The sequence below is a fragment of the Dendrobium catenatum genome, unplaced genomic scaffold (assembly GCF_001605985.2).
Source record: "Dendrobium catenatum unplaced genomic scaffold, ASM160598v2 fragScaff_scaffold_1288, whole genome shotgun sequence".
In the NCBI taxonomy this organism is placed as follows: domain Eukaryota; kingdom Viridiplantae; phylum Streptophyta; class Magnoliopsida; order Asparagales; family Orchidaceae; genus Dendrobium; species Dendrobium catenatum.
The window spans coordinates 571477-591514 of record NW_021319750.1 but is presented as its reverse complement, the minus strand read 5'-3'; positions in this window follow the sequence as shown (position 1 = coordinate 591514).

Below are 20038 nucleotides of genomic sequence, written 5' to 3'. Positions count from 1 at the left end.
AATTACCTTCCCAACCCTTTCTTTTCAAATAACTCCACTCCTACACTGACACAAAACTCTCAACAACTCCAGATAGTCAAAGGGAGCTAAAATAAAGGAGGAATACTCATCAAAATCAATATTTTTAAGGTTATAACCATGATTATTACTCTGGAAATTAAATGGTATATCCACTTTCCTCTCCTAAAGCATTGGTTATTTTGGGCTTCATTCACATTACCAAAGAATTCCTCACTATAATCATTACATAAGCACCATGCTCCTCACATAATTTTTCCCAACCCTTATTCATGATAATTTGCAGTACCACTTCTCCATGATTTATAAAATATCTCTCATGGATTAATTACTTACAAATAACTTGGAGTATTTCTCTTTGGTTTCAGCTGAAATAAAAATTCTCCTATTAAAGAAGGATGCCACTCTCTTCTTGCTACCCAGAACCTTAGGAGCTATAGGAAATTAAGAGGATTGAATGAAAAATACAGAGACATATGAAATAATAAAGAAAAATTAACACATAATTTAGTGAAGATGAAAGAAACATGCCCTTCATATATATAAACTCAATAAGAACTACATCACTATGAAGAGTAACACCACGGTGCTAGGAATGTACTAAACAGCAAACATGTAGATTGATAGTGGCACTGTGTGTAAATGACACATAGCACTATAGTGCAAGAGTTAGAAAATGAACTGATAGATTTTTTGACCAAGGAATTTCCATAGCATTTGACATGTGAGAGCACTTCACACTTTAAGAAAATATGCTACTACCATTGGACTTTCCGACAGTAACATATATACTTGATAAAGCGGCGGCCTAACTGGTAACAAATGTGCCGGTAATTTTACAGTGCTACTTTCGATGAACTTTTTTCCATTAACTTATCAGCGTATATACTACTGGTGGTTTCATTAATATATACAATTATGGAATAAATTCTGTTGATAATTACCAGATGAATCACCGGCGTAAATTATGTCAGCTTACTTAAACTCAATGAATATTTTCTGATGTTTTATCTGCCAGTATTATGATAGACTGATAATTTGCTATAAAGTTTGACATAAAGGGCCCTATTTTGATTTCTCTTCCATATTTCTTCTCATTTATTTCACTCTTCTCAGTTTGCTCTGCTCTGGTTCACTCTGCTCGTGGTTGTGAGCTCCACCGAATGCCTCTGCGACTTTTTTCTCCTGACATTCTTCGCTGACCCACTGGCTTTCGCACAGGAGTTGCCATCTACCCTCTATTCTAAGCATTACTGCCACCCCGTGTGTGCGACCTTCCTCTAGTAGGAGAATGTACCTTGGAGTATGCTTTTTTTCTTGAGTTATTGATGTTCTCACTAGACATTTGCAATAGAATGTACATTTGTATAAGCTTTTTACTTTAGTTATGGATGTTTTCATTAGTTATTTGCAAGAGAATGCACCTTGGTGTATGCTTTTTTACTTTAGTTATAGATGTTCTCACTAGACATTTGCAAGAGAATGTACCTTGGTGTATACTTTTAACTTTAGTTATGGATGTTCACACTGGACATTTGTTAGAGAATGTACCTTGGTGTAGGTTTTTTTGCTTTAGTTATAGATGTTCTCACTAGATATTTGCAAGAGAATGTACCTTGGTGTATGCTTTTTCTTTTATTATGGATGTTCTCACTAGACATTTGCAAGAGAATGCACCTTGGTGTAGGCTTTTTGCTTTAGTAATGGATGTTCTCACTAGACATTTGCAAGAGAATTTACCTTGGCGTGTGCTTTTTTGCTTTAGTTTTGGATGTTCTCACTAGATATTTGCAAGAGAATGCACCTTGGTGTAGGCTTTTTTGCTTTAGTTATGTATGTTCTCATTGAACATTTGCAAGAGAATTTACCTTGGTGTATGTTTTTTTTTCTTTAATTATGGATGTTCTCAATAGACATTTGCAAGAGAATGTACCTTGGTGTATGATTTTTTCTTTAGTTATGGATGTTCTCACTAGACATTTGTAAGAGAATGTATCTTGGTGTATGCTTTTTGCTTTAGTTATGGATGTTCTCACTAGACATTTGCAAGAGAATGTACCTTGGTATATGCTTTTTGCTAATGATCTTCTTCTTATTTATAATATTAGAGAGGGAGTTGAAGGTAAACTTGAATTATGTAGGTCAACATTAGAGTCTAAAAGTTTTTACAAAAGTAGATCTAAAATTTAATATGTGGAGTGTAATTTTAGTAGTAATAGACCTACTGAGGGGATTGTGACTTTGGGAGACCAAGTCATTAATAAGAGTACACATTTTTGGAGGAATTGGAGGAATGCATTGGTCCTTGTTGTGTGACAGAAAAGTCCCCCTCAAACTATAGGGAAAATTAAATAAGATGTTGGTGAGACCTGTAATGCTTTATAATGCAGACTATTGGCCAATAAAAATAAGCATAATATTAAGTTAAGTGTTACATAGAAGAGAAAATTTAGTTATGGATGTTCTCACTAGACTGTTGGCCATTGGGCCTTGTTGTGTGATAGAAAATTCCCCCTTAAACTGAAGGTAAACTTGAATTATGTAGGCCAACCTTTATAATGCACTTTTGTGCCAGAATGTCCGGCGGAAACTTTACCGGTTCTATCCGTCAATAGTTGTGCGATGGCTCAAGGTGGTGGATTATTTGCCGGTACTTCACACATACAATTGCATTGAAAATACCAACGGATTAAATGATGAAAATTGATTAAAGAAGATGATATATTAGCATCCTATTTTTGCCAAAATTATGACAAAAATGCCATCAAAAATTATTTTGATGGTAGAATTACTTTGATTAATATTTTTTTTATGCACAAATTGTAATGGTTAAAATTAAGTCAGAATTACATCAGAAATCCCACCACAAATTGTCGTTAGATGCTTTTAGTCTGAAATGCACTAGAAAATGGAAAATTTTTCATATTTTAGTAGTTACCGGCAGATGTTGTCCACTAGTAACAATTCATTTTCGTGTTGTGACAGTGCTAAAAAAGACCACCGTTGTGGGCTATAATTAATATTTATAGCTTTTACCTAATAATGTGGCACTATATGCAACCTTTAAGTACTCCATAAAGATTAATAATGAAAGAACTTATTTTTGCATTGTAGAGTTTAATAAATTATATCAACATTATAGTAAATATAAATTTTACACTATGGTGCTATATGTATTAGCATTGGAGTGTGGTATGAGTGGAAGTAACTCTATGTTGCTTAAGTAAATAGTGCTGCAACATTACACAATGCTAATTTTCTTGGGACTTTAGTTTAGAGACACCAGATTTAGATGATGCAGCACTCTAAGATCCAACTCTATAGTACTGGATTAAAGTTGCATCTTTTATAGATTCTTAAAAAATTAACATAAAATTATTTTAGTCATAATCATACTTAGTAACTCACAATTAACACACATATAACATTTTTTTTTAATTTTGAAATATAAATAAAAGAAATACACAAACAAACAAAAACATAAACAATAAAACTAAGTTCTAACATCAACAAATTGTTTTGCCTCCCAAGGAATGCTAAGTTTATAATATTTAGAACTTATCTAGATATGTAATTTTGGATGGGTATTGTCACTAATACTCCTCAAATATTCCAAGCTATGAAATTTCCCTTTGTCCTTTGGATTAACTTGAATGTTTTTGGTCAAGGTTCCATGGAGTCTACTACTAAAAGATGTCATAATTAATTTTCTAAGTTCTTAATTGAAGCAGCTTGGCTTTACAATTAGTTTCCCATTTGAATAACAACCTCTCCCAAAGGTATCTTCTTATCTTTGAACTGAGTATTTTGATTAAAGCATGGGGGAAAATAAGAGCTTGGATTTACTATAAGTTGTTAACGATTATTCTAATTTTCTTTAGAATTATATTAACATTCATTCCATTGATTATGTCCTCCTATATTATTATTCTAGCAAAAGTTAGGGTGGTTCATCTAACCTGGATTATATGTATTAGAATAGGGTATGTTTTGTCTTCCAAATTCACTTTTTCAATCTCTTAAGCATTATTCTCACCAATAAAATTCAAATCAAGCTCATTCAAATGCATAGCTAATCCTAAACTAGAATAACTCTTAAATTATTTAAATTCTTAGACATGGATGCAACCTTAGTTGTTAAATTTAACAAAGCATCCAACTCATAAACACTTGCTACTTTCTTAGGATTCATCCTCTTAAAAGGCCAGTGGAAATTATTTGTTTCCATATCCTATATCAAGTCATAAGCTAATTCAAAAGGCTTTGTTATTAAATAACCTCTGACTGCAGCATTAATATTTAATTTAGCGGGTCCTACATGCCCATTATAAAAAAAATTGAATAATCAACCAATTTAGAAAGGCGTGATGAGGGCACTTTCTAAGCATCTCCTTGAATATTTCCCAACTCTCATATGCTTGTAAGTTTTAGAAGGCGGGAAATACTTATCTAGAAATTTATGTGGCAACTCATTCCAAGTGGTTATGGATCCTAGGAGAAAGAAATTTAACCATATCTTAGTTTTGTTCCTTACTAAAAATATAAATAAACAAAGTCTAATAGGGTCATCACTGACACCATTATACTTGAATATTGTACAAATTTTTATGAAGCTAACTAAGTGTAGGTTGGGATCCTCAATAAGTGTTCCCTGAAATTAGAAATTTAGATCCATCTAAATAATTATAGGTTTCAGCTTAAACTTATGTGCTTTGATAGTTGGTCGATTGATACTTGGATGAATTTCATTTACTATAGGATTGACATACTCCCTAAGAAATCTAGGATGGTCTTAATCTAGATTTGGTTAAGCCATTCCTAATGATACATTTTTTTTATCTTCTAATTTTTGTAAGGGCCTTTTTAATTTCTAAGTCAAATAATAAGGGCTCCTTACTAGCTCTACTACGCATTCACCAATAAAAAATAGAAATTGAAATGCAATTAACAAATTAAGAAAAAGTATAAGATGTAAACATTCACATATTCATAGATTCACAAAAGAACAATGATAACTAAAAAAGTTACAAGTTGGATTAAATGTGTAGCTTTTTCACCAATATATAAACAATTGTAAGAACACATATTACATCCCTGACAACAATACCAAAAATTGATAGGCAGGTAGGACGAGGTGCATGAAATATGCTTAAGTTTTCTATGATACAAATGCCCATAAAATAATACAAGTACATGTATTGATCAAGTAATAAAAGTGATGTAAGATAGTGTTGATCCCACAAGAAAGTGTACTGCTTCTATATAATTGTTCTAGTTCTTTCTTCTTTAGATACAACAAGATTTATCATACATAATAACAATTAAGTTTAGATTATTTCCAGACTAAGATATGCAAAAGAAAGATAAGATATAGGTAGATAAAGAGCTTCATCCTAATGACAATAAATTTTCAAAGCTTTCCTAAGTAGACTCTTTTATGTTGGTTATGAATCAGATCTTATGCATCCTTAGATATATATCGAGCTTATAAGGAAGTGAAGGAAGGTTTATAGCCCACATACAGTTATTATTTCTTCATAGACTCTAGAATATTTAACATCTTATATCTAGACATGCAAGAGTTACATTAATTCTCCTAATTATTTCAATACTCTTCATCGAGGTAATATAAAATAATATAGTTTAACTCTATACATGGCCATTATATAGATTAAATTAACAATGAGGGATATTTAAAATATCCATTAATTGAAGCAGCTTGGAGAGTTCTTGAAAGAAAGGAGTTAATAACACTTATATTCAATTCATTAAAGATATGTATGCATGAGTTATTACTTGTGTTCAAACACAAAGTGGTTTGACCAAGTATTTCCCTATTTCAGTTGGGTTACATTAAGGATCATCCTTAAGCCCTTATCTTTTTTATTTAGTCATGGATGTTCTCACTAGACATTTACAAGATGAGGTACCTTGGTGTATGCTTTTTGCTGATGATATTCTTCTTGTTGATAAGACTAAAGAGGAAGTTGAAGGTAAATTTGACTTATGGAGGTCAACCTTAGAGTCTAATAGTTTTCTCTTGAGTAGATCTAAAAAAGAATATATAGAGTTTAATTTTAGTAGTAATAGACCTAGTGAGGGGATAATGACTTTGGGCGATCAAGTCATTAATAAGAGTACACGTTTTAGATATATTGGATCTATTATTCAGAGAGATGGTGAAATTGATGGGATATTATCAACAAAATTTAAGTTGGATGGTTGAAGTGGAGGAAAGCATCGGGCTTGTTGTGTGTAGAAAAGTACCCCTCAAATTCAAGGGAATATTCTATAAGGTGGTGGTGAGGCCTGCAATGCTTTATGGTGCCGAATGTTGGCCATTAAAAGAGAAGCATAATACTAAGATAAGTGTGGCAGAGATGAGGATGCTCAGGTGGATGAGTGGCTTTACCGTTAGAGATAGGATACAAAATGAGCCTATACATGAAAAGGTTAGAGTAGCTCTAGTAGAAGATAAGATTAGCGAGAGTCTCCTTAGATTGTTTGGTCACATAAAACGGTGGCCTTCCAATGACCCGGTTAGGAGAGTAGAAGCATTAGATTTGACTTATGTTAAGAAAGGTTGAGGCAGACCTAAAAAGACTTGGTTAGAAAATATTAGGAATGACCTTTATTTATTAGATTTAAACGAGAATTTGAATTTTAATAGGACATAATGGAGAAAAAATATTCATTTAGGCGACCCCACGTAGTGGGATAAAGGCTTGATGTTGTTGTTGTTGTTGTAAGAGTCTATAATAGTAATTTATAAGACTTCATATTTCTAGCCCCAAATTAGAAGTTTTAGCTAGCCACATAATTAAATTAAGACAAAACAAAATTCATTGATTGCTCCAAAAAAAAAGTACTAGGAGAAAAAACATAAATAGATATCAGCAGGAAAGTAAAACTTCACTCTACACTCCTATCATCTTTAATTGCTTGCTTTCTTAAAATAAGGTAGGCCAACCACTCCAATTATTATATCTTTTTCTCCTATAGTGCCCCTTATACTTAACTATATGGTGGCACTATACTTAAGCACTCATGACTCACTAAAATGATAGAACCCCAATTAAAAATACTAAAATACTATTTATATTAAGTATATAAACTGAATCAGGCATGGTGGCACTCGATGTGGTGGTGTCGCAGCATTACAATATGAATTAGCACATCAACGCTACTATGTAAGCTCCACTGTGGTGCTAGAATGGTCCAGTATAACTATTAGCTAAATCAATGGATCTTTTGGTTGATTTGTCATGTCTCCATATTTTGTGAACTACTTCGCCATTGCGCTCATAAGTTGAGTTGTGGCACTTGAATGTGTAATTTGGTGATGTGGCATTGTGCAGTTTGGTGCTCTAGTGCTTAAATTCCTGAGACTCTAACACTGAAATATTGATTTGTGGCATTGCAGTATTGTGAAGTGCTACAGCCTGACCTTTGTTCCATTAAGGCACTGAATTAAATGATATTTTTTCTAAGCCTTTGATGTTATTAAGTACTAGTCTGGTGCTAGGGCATTGATAACACTATGATGCTAATAGCTCTGGTGTTGTGGTGCTAGTACAATATTGATGATTTTTTCTTTATTTCCCAAGTCTTTCTTGCACAACATTAACTAAGAAAATAATATTTTACTAGAATTTAAGGAAGTAAAATGCTACATAGTTTTCACTTAACATAAGCAAGACTTGGTCATTCTCATATAACAATCTTAACAAAAATAAGAAAATTACTCAATTTTACTTGTAACTCTTTTACTTTATTTCTTTACAATTCGTGTAACGTGGCCAAGAGAAGCAAGCTCTCCTTCTTTAAAAAGTATTTAGCATTTAGATGTATGGGAACCATCTCCAGTCACCTCTTTCAATGGATTTAAATACTATATACTCTTTGTGGATGACTTCTCCATATTTTATTAGCTATTTTTGATACATTCTAAAGATGAAACCACTATATATTTCATAATGTTGAAATTATTAATGGCTATAAAATTCATTAACACTCGCATCAAAATGTTGCAATATGATGATGGAGGAGAATAAACATCTCACCAGATCCAAAACTTACCGTAAAATCATGACATAACCACTATATAAAAGTTATGGATTTTTGGAGGACTTTATGATGATTTTTTTTTTTTGGTAAAAAATGACGACAGATTTGCGACAGAATATTTTGACTTTTTTTTTTGTAATAGATTGTGACAAATTTTTCGCTGCAAATTTGTGGCTAAATTTATTGTCACAAATCGCCACAAGCTGAGTTATAATATAAATAAAAAATAAAAAGTTTTCTCTTATATTTTATCTCTTTGTCGACTAGATAAGGGGATTGGTTTGTAAGAAGAGTAGGTTCGAATCCCATGTAGGTCATGTCATGCGAGTAGTTTGATTAGGTGGGAGTGGGAAGCTAGTCAGGCGCGGGTAGCCGGTCAAGTAGGAGTGGGCAAGCAATCAGCCTCGGGAAGTCAAGCGGTTAGGCAGGAGTGGGAAGCCACTCAGGAGGGTAGTTTGGCTAGGGAAACGGGCAGCTAGTCCGGCTCGGTTAGCAGGCAGCCAGTCAGGTTTGAATTTCTATTTTTTATTTATATTTTTTAAATTCTATCATAAATATTTTCGATAGATTTTTCCCATTGCAAATAATTTTGTGACATGGTTTTGGTGACAAAAAAAAAATTGTCGCAAATCAAATTTTGTGACTGGGTTTTCAATAGCAAAAAGGTAATTTTCTTGTAGTGAACTCATCAATTTAGTTGCCCCTATACCCCTGAACAAAATGGGGTTGTCAGACACAAACATCACCCAAATAAAAATATCTCTGGCCCTTCTCCATGCTGCTCATCTTCTTTAATCTTTCTTGCTTGAATTCCTTCAAACAACCAACTATCTTATTAATAGGATTCCATCACAGCATTTACATTATAAATATCCTTTTAATGCCAGTACAAAAAACATTTCACTTACACATTTAAAAATCTTTGGTTATCTTTGTTGTCCTTAGATGCGACATCTTTCAAGAAACAAGCTCTCCTCTCACTCAACAGAATGCATCTTTCTAGGTTATTCCTCTTCCCATCACAGCTAAAGGTACAACAACTTGCTCACTGGAAAAAAATTTATTTCCAAATGTCTTTTTAAAAACTATTCCTTACCAGTCTACCCTTTCAGCAACCAATGCTAACACTCTTTCCGTCTTTCCCTTAACTCTTCTTCCAACTACCATACTCACAACCACTTCTCCATCAACAAAACCTACACCCAATATAGTGCACATTCACTCACCAGTAACCCAACCTTCTTCAACTTCTTCTTCTTCTCATATATGATGCCCACCACTCATCATCTCCTCAATATGCTCCCACCTATGCATCTATCAATTCCTTACCACCACTCCATCTAGCATCTAGCAATACTCACTCCATACAAACTTATCTGAAAATTGTTCATCCCAAACCCAAATGATCTTCACACTATCAACCACCTCTACCTCCAAGGAGTTCCTACATCTAAACTCAAGCTTCTAAATCACCCACTATTCGCCTTCTTTTTGCTATCACACTTCATCATTCCTAGATTGTCACTTAGCTCGACATGCCGAATGCTTTTTCTTCATGGCATACTCCAATAAATAACTTACATGATGCGACTACCCAATTTCATTTACTCTCCTCTTCTCAATCACATTCACAAACTTCATGAAGCTATCTACAGACACAAACAAAGCCTTGTGACAATGATTTTAAATCTTTTCAACATTTCTCCTCTCTTACAATTTCACCGTCCGCAAATTAGACCCCTCCCTACTAATCTAGACACAATAGTATTCAAACTTACCTAGTTATATATGTTGATGACATCCTCATTAAAAGAAGCCATTAATATTTTATATGCAATTTTATATCAGATCTCAAGCAACAATTCTCACTTAAATCTAGGTCTCATATCATCTCTTTCTTCCTTGGAAAAAAGGTTGTACAAACCCCCACTGGTTATATCCTTCATCAAAAAAAATACTCTAAAGATCTAATGCAGAAATTTAGCTTTTGGAATGCAAATCACTAATCTTCCCAATGACTCTTAAACCAGCTTTTCAATATGACTATGACTAGCCCTTCGTAGATCTAACTATGTTACTTCAAGTCAGTCTCTCTATAAAACATAACCATCACTCGCCCTAACATTTCTTTAGCAACAAAGCAACTATGTCAATACATGTATCTATCCCTCAACAAACATTGGACACAACTCAAACGGCTTCTTCGATACATAAAAGGCACCACTCACCTTGGCCTACCAAAAACCAAAGATGAGCCACACATCACTCATACTCCGAAACCAAGAGTAGAAAATCAACAACCTACCATTGCACTTACCAAGGCAATACACTTCTCGCTTGGAGTGTCAAGAAACAACCCTTGGTTGCTAAATCCTCTATCGAAGTTAAAATATAGAGCTCTTGCCTCAGCCAAATTTGACATTGTTTGGCTTCATCATCTACTTCAAGATATCAACATCCATTGTTGTTGTTGTACCTCTCCACACTGCAACAACACCTCTGTATTAGATCTTGCACACAACCCAATTCTTCATGCAAGTACATAACACATAGAGATTAACTACTACTATACTTCATCAGGGATCACATTCGTTCAAATAAGATCACCATACTTCATATAGATTCCAAATATCAGGTGGCATACATCTTCACCAAACCTCTTCCAAAATATAGGAGAAATAACAATTTTTTTTCTAAGATATTATGGCCGCATCCCAATCTCATCCATTAGAGGTAGATTGATGAAGAATTGATCGAGTCTCTATATATTTTCTCGTGTGCATCGTACAAACAAGGCACCCCATCTTTGGATTGAGTTGGGTTAGGCCTAATCGAGCTTGACTTATCCAATATGACCAGACCACCTCAAAATTTGTGCTAACCCCAAAACAAGCACCACCATTGATGTTTTTTTTACAAACTTTTGTAACAGCAAAAATTATAAATTTAATTTTTTTGACTAAAATATTAAATAAGTTTGCATTCCTACAAAGCTTAAAACAATTTTATTTTTATTCTCTTTTCAAAATTTCGACATAATTATATTTTTTTTATTTATATAAATTTATGTAGTGCTCTTTTTTAAATAAATATATCAGCAAATTTCAAATATTTATTTTATAATTGGAGCCGTTGACGTGGTGCTAAATTTGCTGACGAAAATGACATCAGAGATAGATTTGCACCAATTGCTCGCTCATATTATTATTTTTCTTTTTTTTTAAATCATAAATTTTGTTAATAATGTACTCGAACAATTAATGTTGCTTCATACAATGCAAGTTGGATTTAATAAATTTCGTAAATCCGATTCAATTAAATTATGTGGACTATAATTTGAAATTTATTTGGCATAGGAGATATTAAATTTTAATAAATTCTGCGAAATTATTAGATAATACAATCTGAATTTAAGATGATTAATTTGGATGAGATTTATACATGAGAATGTAAATATTTATTAGATTTGCTATATTAATAGATCTTTTTTATCCCAATTTCTTGATCTCTTAGTGAGGGTAATCAAAATTGGTCTTCTTTATGGAGCATGTTTTTCACCACTTCATATTAAAAATTAATTGTCATAGATGTATTTGACTACCATTCTTTACCTATTTTACAAAATATTATTATAAAACTTTTTAAAGCCTCGCATAGGAGTGAATTTAAACAAATTAATGTGAAAAATTTATAATGCTCATATCAAATTTTTAGCTATTAATATGATTAATTATTAAAATATTAGTTAGTCCGAATTAATATTATTACGTGCAAAAATTTTTGACTCGGTAGAATGTGTGCTTCACGTCTTAGCAGTATACAAAGATTTAGTATATACAGATGAAAGCAGTAAGACTAGAGAATTTTTTAAGTGAAAATTCGGAAAGGGTGACTTAGTTATAAATTCACTATGTATCAAGTGATACAATAATCCTCCTTTCCTCACTGCTAAAAAATAGGGAGAGTACAAAGATCAATCATATATAGAGGGACATTCTATATCCAATAACATGGTTTAATTTTTCCAATAAGGATTATAGAAAATAGATGTCCACAGATGGACAAATATGCCCTATAGCAGTGTCAAATTTTGTCATTATTCTGGAGATGGTGGTGATTTCTGATGTCTGTCATCAGTGGTGATGATGGTTGTTTTTTACGATAACTGGTTCTGATCGTCGATATTAATGGTTGAAAATGCAATAGGGTTCTCTCTATAGCTCTCTTTCTCCTCCATTCTTTTATATGTAGAATGAAAGACTATTTATAAGTTTCTTGGGAGTGAGATGCTCCATAAATATAGAGAAAATTTTGGGTAAAGTTGGAGTGCTTCATAAAATGTCATGTATTATTTTCTCCAATTATATAGCTTTCATTTAGTATTTAAATACTTTAATGATGTCACAATTAAGTAATCTTAGGCTCATTGGATTCATCTCATCAAGCCGCTCGACTTGATATGAGCATGTTATGTTCGAAGATTATTTGGTTACCTAATTAATTATTTAAAGCTTCCAAATGTTCTTCAGTCCCTTGATTCGAAACCATTTGGACTTGGATTGGGCCGATTGTTATGTCATTGGGTTCGTCTTGTCGAGACATTTAGTTTGATAGTATGATTGCTAAGGTCAGAGCTTGGACGATTCCAAAGCTAATTTTGAAAGCTTCTACTTCAAATATGTCTCAAGATTGCTATTTGATCAAGCACTACAGGAAAATCACCCATTTCCGGCGGCCATTTCCGGCGGTAATTAAACCTTTTTCGGCGGTTTTGTTGTTTTCCGGCGGTTTTCGGCGGTTAAATTACCGCCGGTAAAAACGGCGTAGGAAAATGAATTCCGGCGGTTTTTTCCGGCGGCAATTTTGTCCGGCGGCTTACCGGCGGTCTTAAACCGCTGGTCAAATTTTTTTTTAAAAAAAAATTAATACACCGCTCCGGCAGCCAGCCACCCCCGCTCCCGCGGCTCCCGCGCTCCGGCGATGCCCCCGCCGCTCCCGCGCGTGCTCCGGCCATGCCCCCGCCCGGCTCCCGCGCGCGCTCCAGCGTGCAAGGGGGGGTTCGAACGCTGGTTCCCTGTATGAAATTTCAAACGACGGACCGCTTTGCTGAAGAAGTAAATATGTGTAAAACGTCAATATCGTGGCAAAATTTTGCGGGAAAATTAGCCGTCGGAAAGCCGCCGGTAATCCGTCGGAAAGCCGCCGGAAAATTTTGTAGAAAATAAGCCGTCAAAAACCGCCAGTAACCCGCCGGAAAGCCGCCGGAAAACTGACCGCCGGAAAGCCGCCGGAAAATTCCGCCGGTAATAAGTAATTTTCCTGTAGTGAAGGTGACGTTTGTTGATGTATCATTTGCCCCTTTATTTTCAGATGACGAATCTCGTGAAGTCCAAAAATTTATGGTGATACTACCAAAATGTTACGACATAAAGCTATAGTTTTTAGATAATTTCAACGAACGACCACTCTCTAGAAGTCAATGTCGACCTCCCATTGGTGTCATGAACCAAGTAAAATATCCTTAACTATAATTTAAGCTTTTAATGAAGCCGATGTGTTGATCAAATTAAAAAATATTTAAGTATTTCACTCTAAAATTATTCAAAAAGGGGTGTATTGGGCTTTGTTGGGCTTTTAAAGTACTAAAAATTGAGTCCAAAATGTCGAAATGGTCTCAAGGATCCAAAAAAATTGGAATAGGCCAATTCAGGACGGAAATTTGGCCAAACCACTTTAGGCCCATTGTGTTGGCCGATGACAGACCACACACTACTGACATTAGCGTTGGTGGCCTTCTCTTACGTAGTCTTGTCCGCACCCTTTTGCACTGAAACGAGCACTATTCGATTGTTAAATTGGCACAGTTGGGCACCTTGGCCTAAGCGCCATTTAGAGCCTCCCTTTTTTATGGAAAGATTTTTAAGTTTTCTTCTTTTTTTTTGTTATTTTTTATTTTCTTTTTTGATTTTTTTTTTAAAATTTTAAGAGTGAGAATTTATTTTTATTAAAAGTTATGTAACTCCCCTCCATTAATTCATGTAACTATTTTTCATAAATTCATATAAATCTCTTACTTAATGCTTCATAACTCTCTCAATTAAAGTTTTGAAACTCTTATCTTCCCCCTTTAACTATAAATACCTTTATGAGAGGAGGCATTTGCATCACTTCTTCTCTCTAATCTTCTCTTGCCCTTCTTCTTTTTCTCTTCTCCACTGCTTCTTACATTAGAGTCATTCAACTATCTTTAATAGATGTTATCCCTTATCAAGCTATAGTAGTCCTCTTTGTGTAGTAGAATTGTCTATTGTCCCCTTTTTCTTCGTCTTATATTCTTTTTCTTACATTAAAGGTATTTTACTATCTTGAATAAGAAATATCTTCTATCAAGCTTTAATGCCCCTCTTTATCTAGATAAATTTATTATTATTCCCAATTTTCTTTTTTCCTTCTTATTTTTATATTAGTAGTATTCTACTATCTTGAATAGGCAGTCTCCCCTATCAAGCTCCAAAGCCCCTCTTTATGTAGAAGAATTTTTTCTTGCTCCCATTTCTTTTTCTTCTATTCTTTTTTTTTTTTTTGCATTGAAGGCATTCCACTATCTTGAATAGGTGCTATCCCTATCAAGCTCAAGTGCCCCTCTTTGTGAAGAAGAGTATGTTCTTCATGCAGAGTTGTAAGTGATACTTAAGATTTATATCTTGGTAGTATAGCTTTCATCTTTGTCTTTAAGGAATGCCGATTATTTTGATTTTGATAGACTTTTACCATATTTTGAAGCTCTAAATTGGGCCTCATTACAAATTATTACAATGCTAGATGTACATATAATGTTGATGAAAGTACATTAATTCATAGAATTTTACTTTCAGATCCTTATATTAGATGAAGAAGACAAAAAGTTTGAATTTAATGTAGAGTTATAATATGTTGGCATCATATAAATCAAACAGTAATGTATATAACTTTGAGATGTTTATATTAGCTTGATGATTCCTTTCAATTTATTTGAAATAATTAAACTCCATCTCCAAGTAAGAATAATTTTGATTTGTGAAATTGCCCTAAGAGGAAACTAAATTTTTTAAGCATTTTTTAGATATGACTTGAGATATTGTCCCCCAATTAGAACAACTAGATTAAAGGAATTTATTCCTTTTGTAGCTTTCAACCTTCTAAGGTGTTTGGTAAATTGAAATTATGTATATCTTCTACGGCTTTTAACCTTCTGAGATTTTTTGCACTTGTACCTTTTAATGCTTTAGCCTTTTAAGATTTTTAGTTTACCAGTATCTTCTGAGGTTTGTCTACTGAGATTTTTTGGATAACCTTCTATCTTATAAGACACGTCTTTTGAGAGTATAGGTGTATATATTCCTTATGAGGCTTTTGTCTTTTGAGGTTGTGTGTATACTTATTCCTTTTAAGATATTTTCCTTTTAGATAATCCTAGACCTTTTAAGATTTATATCTTTTGAGATTTTTAAATAATATTGTAAGATTCCTTTGGGTGGGTAAATCACAGAGAAGAAGAAAATAATCAAAGTAAATATGAGTTTAGATAGGATCGTTGGCTCTATTCGGTGAAGGGTGGTAAGGAGGAGTGCCCATCTTTCCACTCCTCACACTGGCGAGGGGACTGGTGGTAAGAAAGCTACATGGAATGGTAAGTTTTGGACTATTTTAGAAGGTATGGATTATGGAGCTTGTGAACATGCGCCGATAGCTACCAATTTCTCCTTTAAGGAACCAAAGAAAAATCTTCTCTATAATGATGTTTGTTTGTGACTCTTCTTTAGGGTCCAAATGTTTTGCTTTTGCAACTTCGTGCGAACCTTTTCCGTCCAGTTTTGTTTCACAACTAGACTCATCGCTTAGTTGGCAGTTCCTCGATCTCTCCCTTTTTGAGTTCAAGAGGTTAGGGAGATCGCACCTCCGTAGTTAGGGAAGGTCAGGTGTAGCTCCATTGGAAGTCTGAATGCTACATTCGTGAAGGATTCTGCTTCTGATTTGGTTATGGTCAGTTCAGCTACTATTATGTCCTATGATTTGGACATTTCTGGAGATGTAATTGCAATGGAATGTAAGGACTTCAATGACCTATTGATTTCTACTATTGATTTTGTGTTTGATGGAAGCTGTGTAAATCCAATTGATGCAGCCATTCATGGGGTTTCACAATATGCAAAATGCACATATGGTGTTTATTTAAATGCCTCAACAAATTTGGCTTGTTTGGATAACTAAAATGCTTCTTCCCAATAGCCCTCCAAGCTTCCTTTTAGTTCTCAACCTAGACAAGTACCCCCAATGCATGGAATAGGTCGGAAGTCTACAAAATTGATGATGTCTCTAAAGCGGCAGTTATGTTGGAGGATGGTAGTTCTATGACTTTGAACATGGAATATGCTCATGCTAACTTGGATAGACTTGAAAGAGGGTTAGTGAGTAAGCTCTTTGAATGTAGATTGCCTTTCTTTGTGCTAAGTAACGAATTGAAGAGTAAATGGTCTATTTTTGGATAAGTTCAACTCATCTTCATCTCTCTAGATGCTTTAATTTGTCTTTTTGAATCTGGCGAGGCTCATGATGCTATCCTTTTGGGAGGTCCGTGGGTTGTTAGTGGGTTTATTATTGTTTTGGATCGCTGGTCTGCTTCCTTCTCTCCTCAATCTTTGGTGGGTTTGTCTTCCCTAGTTTGGATTCACTTTCCTTCATTATCGCTTTTGTATTGGGACTACACCAAACTTGCTCGGATTACATCTTTCTTTGGTCAAACTCTATGTGTTGATGCTCAAACTAACTCTTGGGGGAGAAATGTGTTTGCTCGAGTTTGCTTGAGGATGGATCTTGGTGCCAAGTTCCCTCCTGGAGTTTGGATCTCTGGGCTTCATGGCAAGTTCTTCCAAAGAGTTGAATATGTGGGGATAGCTAACCTTTGCTTCCATTGTGGCTTTATTGGGCACAACTTAAGTCAGTGCCCCAATGTTTCTTAAGCTTCCACGCAGCCCATGCAACAACCCCTAAGTTGTTATGCTGAATTGCATGAAAATTCTATTTTCAGCAAGTACAACAATAACCCCTCTTCTAGTGAGTCAGCCCTCCATCCACCTCATTTGGAAACTACACACTCGCAAAGTGCGAATGAAGGGCATAATCCTAAAATTTATGGGCCTTGGAGTCTCGTTACTTCTAGAAAATCTAGGAGACTAAAGAAGAAGAATTTCAATATTGATATTGCTGAAAGAAAATTACTACCCCTATCTCTCGTGGGGAAGTTACTGAGCCGACCAAGCAAGTTGCTTCAACTATGGATGGTGATCTTTCCAACATTCTATTCAAGTTCTCCGCTGAGGCTTTCCTCGTGAGTCCAAAGCGCTCTAGCCCAAGGGAAGATAAAGCCTTTATGCCTCAGTTACCGATATACCTAAATTGTAATTGATTAATTAAATCTTATCTTCATCAGCATCAGTAAAGATAGGAGTTTGTAAAATTAAGTTTTCCATTTCCTTAAAGAAATGAATCTCCAATACATCTCCTTTCCATCTTCTTTCTTCATGAATTAGAAAAGAAATATTTTTATCTTGAAGCTCTGTAACATTACAGGTTGTAGGTCATCTCCTCAAACATTTATCAAGCAACTAAACATCTTTTGTGATGTCAATTTTAGAGACAAAATATACTTGCCATCTTATAATAGGCTTAAAAAAATGAGCACCTTCTTTAAGTATTCGCCATGAAGGGGAGGTATTCCTCTTAATTTCATCATCCCATATTCCATCTCAAAATAAATAGGTGTGGAGACAGTGGATAGCCTTGTCTAAAGCCACATTCAACTGTTATCCACTTTGTCACCCTCCCATTAATCTTAGTGGAGAATTTCGGATAGCAAACACATTGCATAACCAAATTTACTATCTTGTATGAAAAATCCGTACTTTCAATATTTGATTCAACGTATCCCAAGTCATACTATGATAGGCTTGCTCCATGTCAAGTTTCAAAAGCATAAACCCCAATTTTGTAATGGAAAATCTCATTCTTTTCAAAATATCATGAGCCCAAAGGTAATTATCAAAAATATTTCTACCGAGAAGAAAAGCTCCTTGAAATTTAGAAATAATGCTAGGAAGACAAATCTGTAGCTTACTTAGAATCATACTCGAAGCCATTTTGTAAATAGTCTGGCATAAGCTTATGAGACGTAACTTAGAAAACTATGAGGTATTAGGAACTTTAGGAATAAGCACCACCATCATCTCCTTCCAGTATTCTAGCATGATGCCTGAAATAAGAAAGTCATTAATAGCATTGCATGTTTCATTCTTTGCAATACTCCAAAAAGACTTAAAGAAGCATGCATTTGCCCCATCAATACTTGGCAACTTGTTGTTACTCAACTTCATAACAGTAGAATAAAGATCATCTTTAGTAAAATCCAAACTCAAATCTTTCTTCATGTCTCCATCTAACTGATCTTCTAGTTCAAAGGATGTCCAATTAGTTAGTTGACAATTGCGCCTTTTTCATTTTTTCATAAAGAACTCCTCAAAAGCTGAAAGTAAAACTTCATGATTTGTCTCAAGAATGTGTTAGGATAAGATAATTGATTAATCATGTTACCATTTCTTCTTGCAGTAGCATAAGCATGAAAAAAATGAGAATTTTGATCACCTTCTTCCATCCATTGTGTCTTTGAATGTTGCCGCCACCAAGTAGCAATTCTAGCAAGGGTAACATTCAATTCATGAACCTTATTCCTTAAAATCATCAATTCTTCTAGGCTCAACACCTTTAGCTTTATTTTCTCTTCTTGTAAAAGTAAGTTTTCACTTTGTAGCGATAGCTTAAGATTGGTCAGTTCTTTCAACTTATTTTTATTCCAAAAGTACAAAATTTTAAGGGATATGTTAAACTTCCTCTTAAGGACATATGCGACAGACCCGTAATCTCTCTTACTCCAAGCTTTAGCAACAATACCCTTCGAAGCTTCATAAGAACACCATATATTCTCAAATCTAATTTCTTTATACTTAGTAACATTAGAATTAGTTAAATTGAGTAACAATGGATAGTGATTAGATGCAACTCTTGGGAGATGTTTAATCACTGCAAAAGGAACATACATCAGTGCTTTAGAATTTAAGAAAACTCTATCAAATCTCTCCCATATATGAGTAAGGCCATCCTTGTTATTGCACCAAGAATATTTGGGGCCAACCATACCAATATCATGAAAATCATTCCTAGTGATGAACTCCTTTATCTCTTGGGGGATTTGAGAGAACAAGAACCTCTCTCAACCTTTCTTCTCTTGCTTTGATAACAAGTAATTAAAGTCACCTCCTATAATGCAAGGATTTTCACTCATCGTTTGTTCCTCAATCAATTTCCACTATTTCCGTCTTTCATAAAGATCTTTGTTACCATAAATTTTAGAAACTATTAGTGAAAGGACTTTATGATAGATTAAGTTCCCAACTATACATTGGTTAGATGAATTCAAAATAGAAAAGGATGAAATCTTATTTTTCCAAAAGCAAGAATACATCCCAATGTTCCATGAGTAGCATAATGGAAAAAATCCCAATCATCACAAACAATTCTTCAAACTTCAACTTTATCCAAAGTTTCTAATTTAGTTTCCATTAACCCAATGAAGAAAACATCATTCTCAAAAGTCAAATTCCTCAAATAATGAGAAGCTTCCTTTTTCTTAGCTCCCCTACAATTCCAAAAAATCATAGAAGACATTAAAGATGAAATGGGGATGAGGCACCAGCATTTTCATTACCTCCTTCACCTTTTCTTGTTCTCTGACTGCCCTTAATCGGACCCAGCAACTTCACCTCTTTAGAAAGCTTCATCTAATGTTGAATAGATTTTAGAATAATCTTTTCATCCTTAATAGTTCTAGGATTACATTTAGCATTGTGATCTTTTACATAAC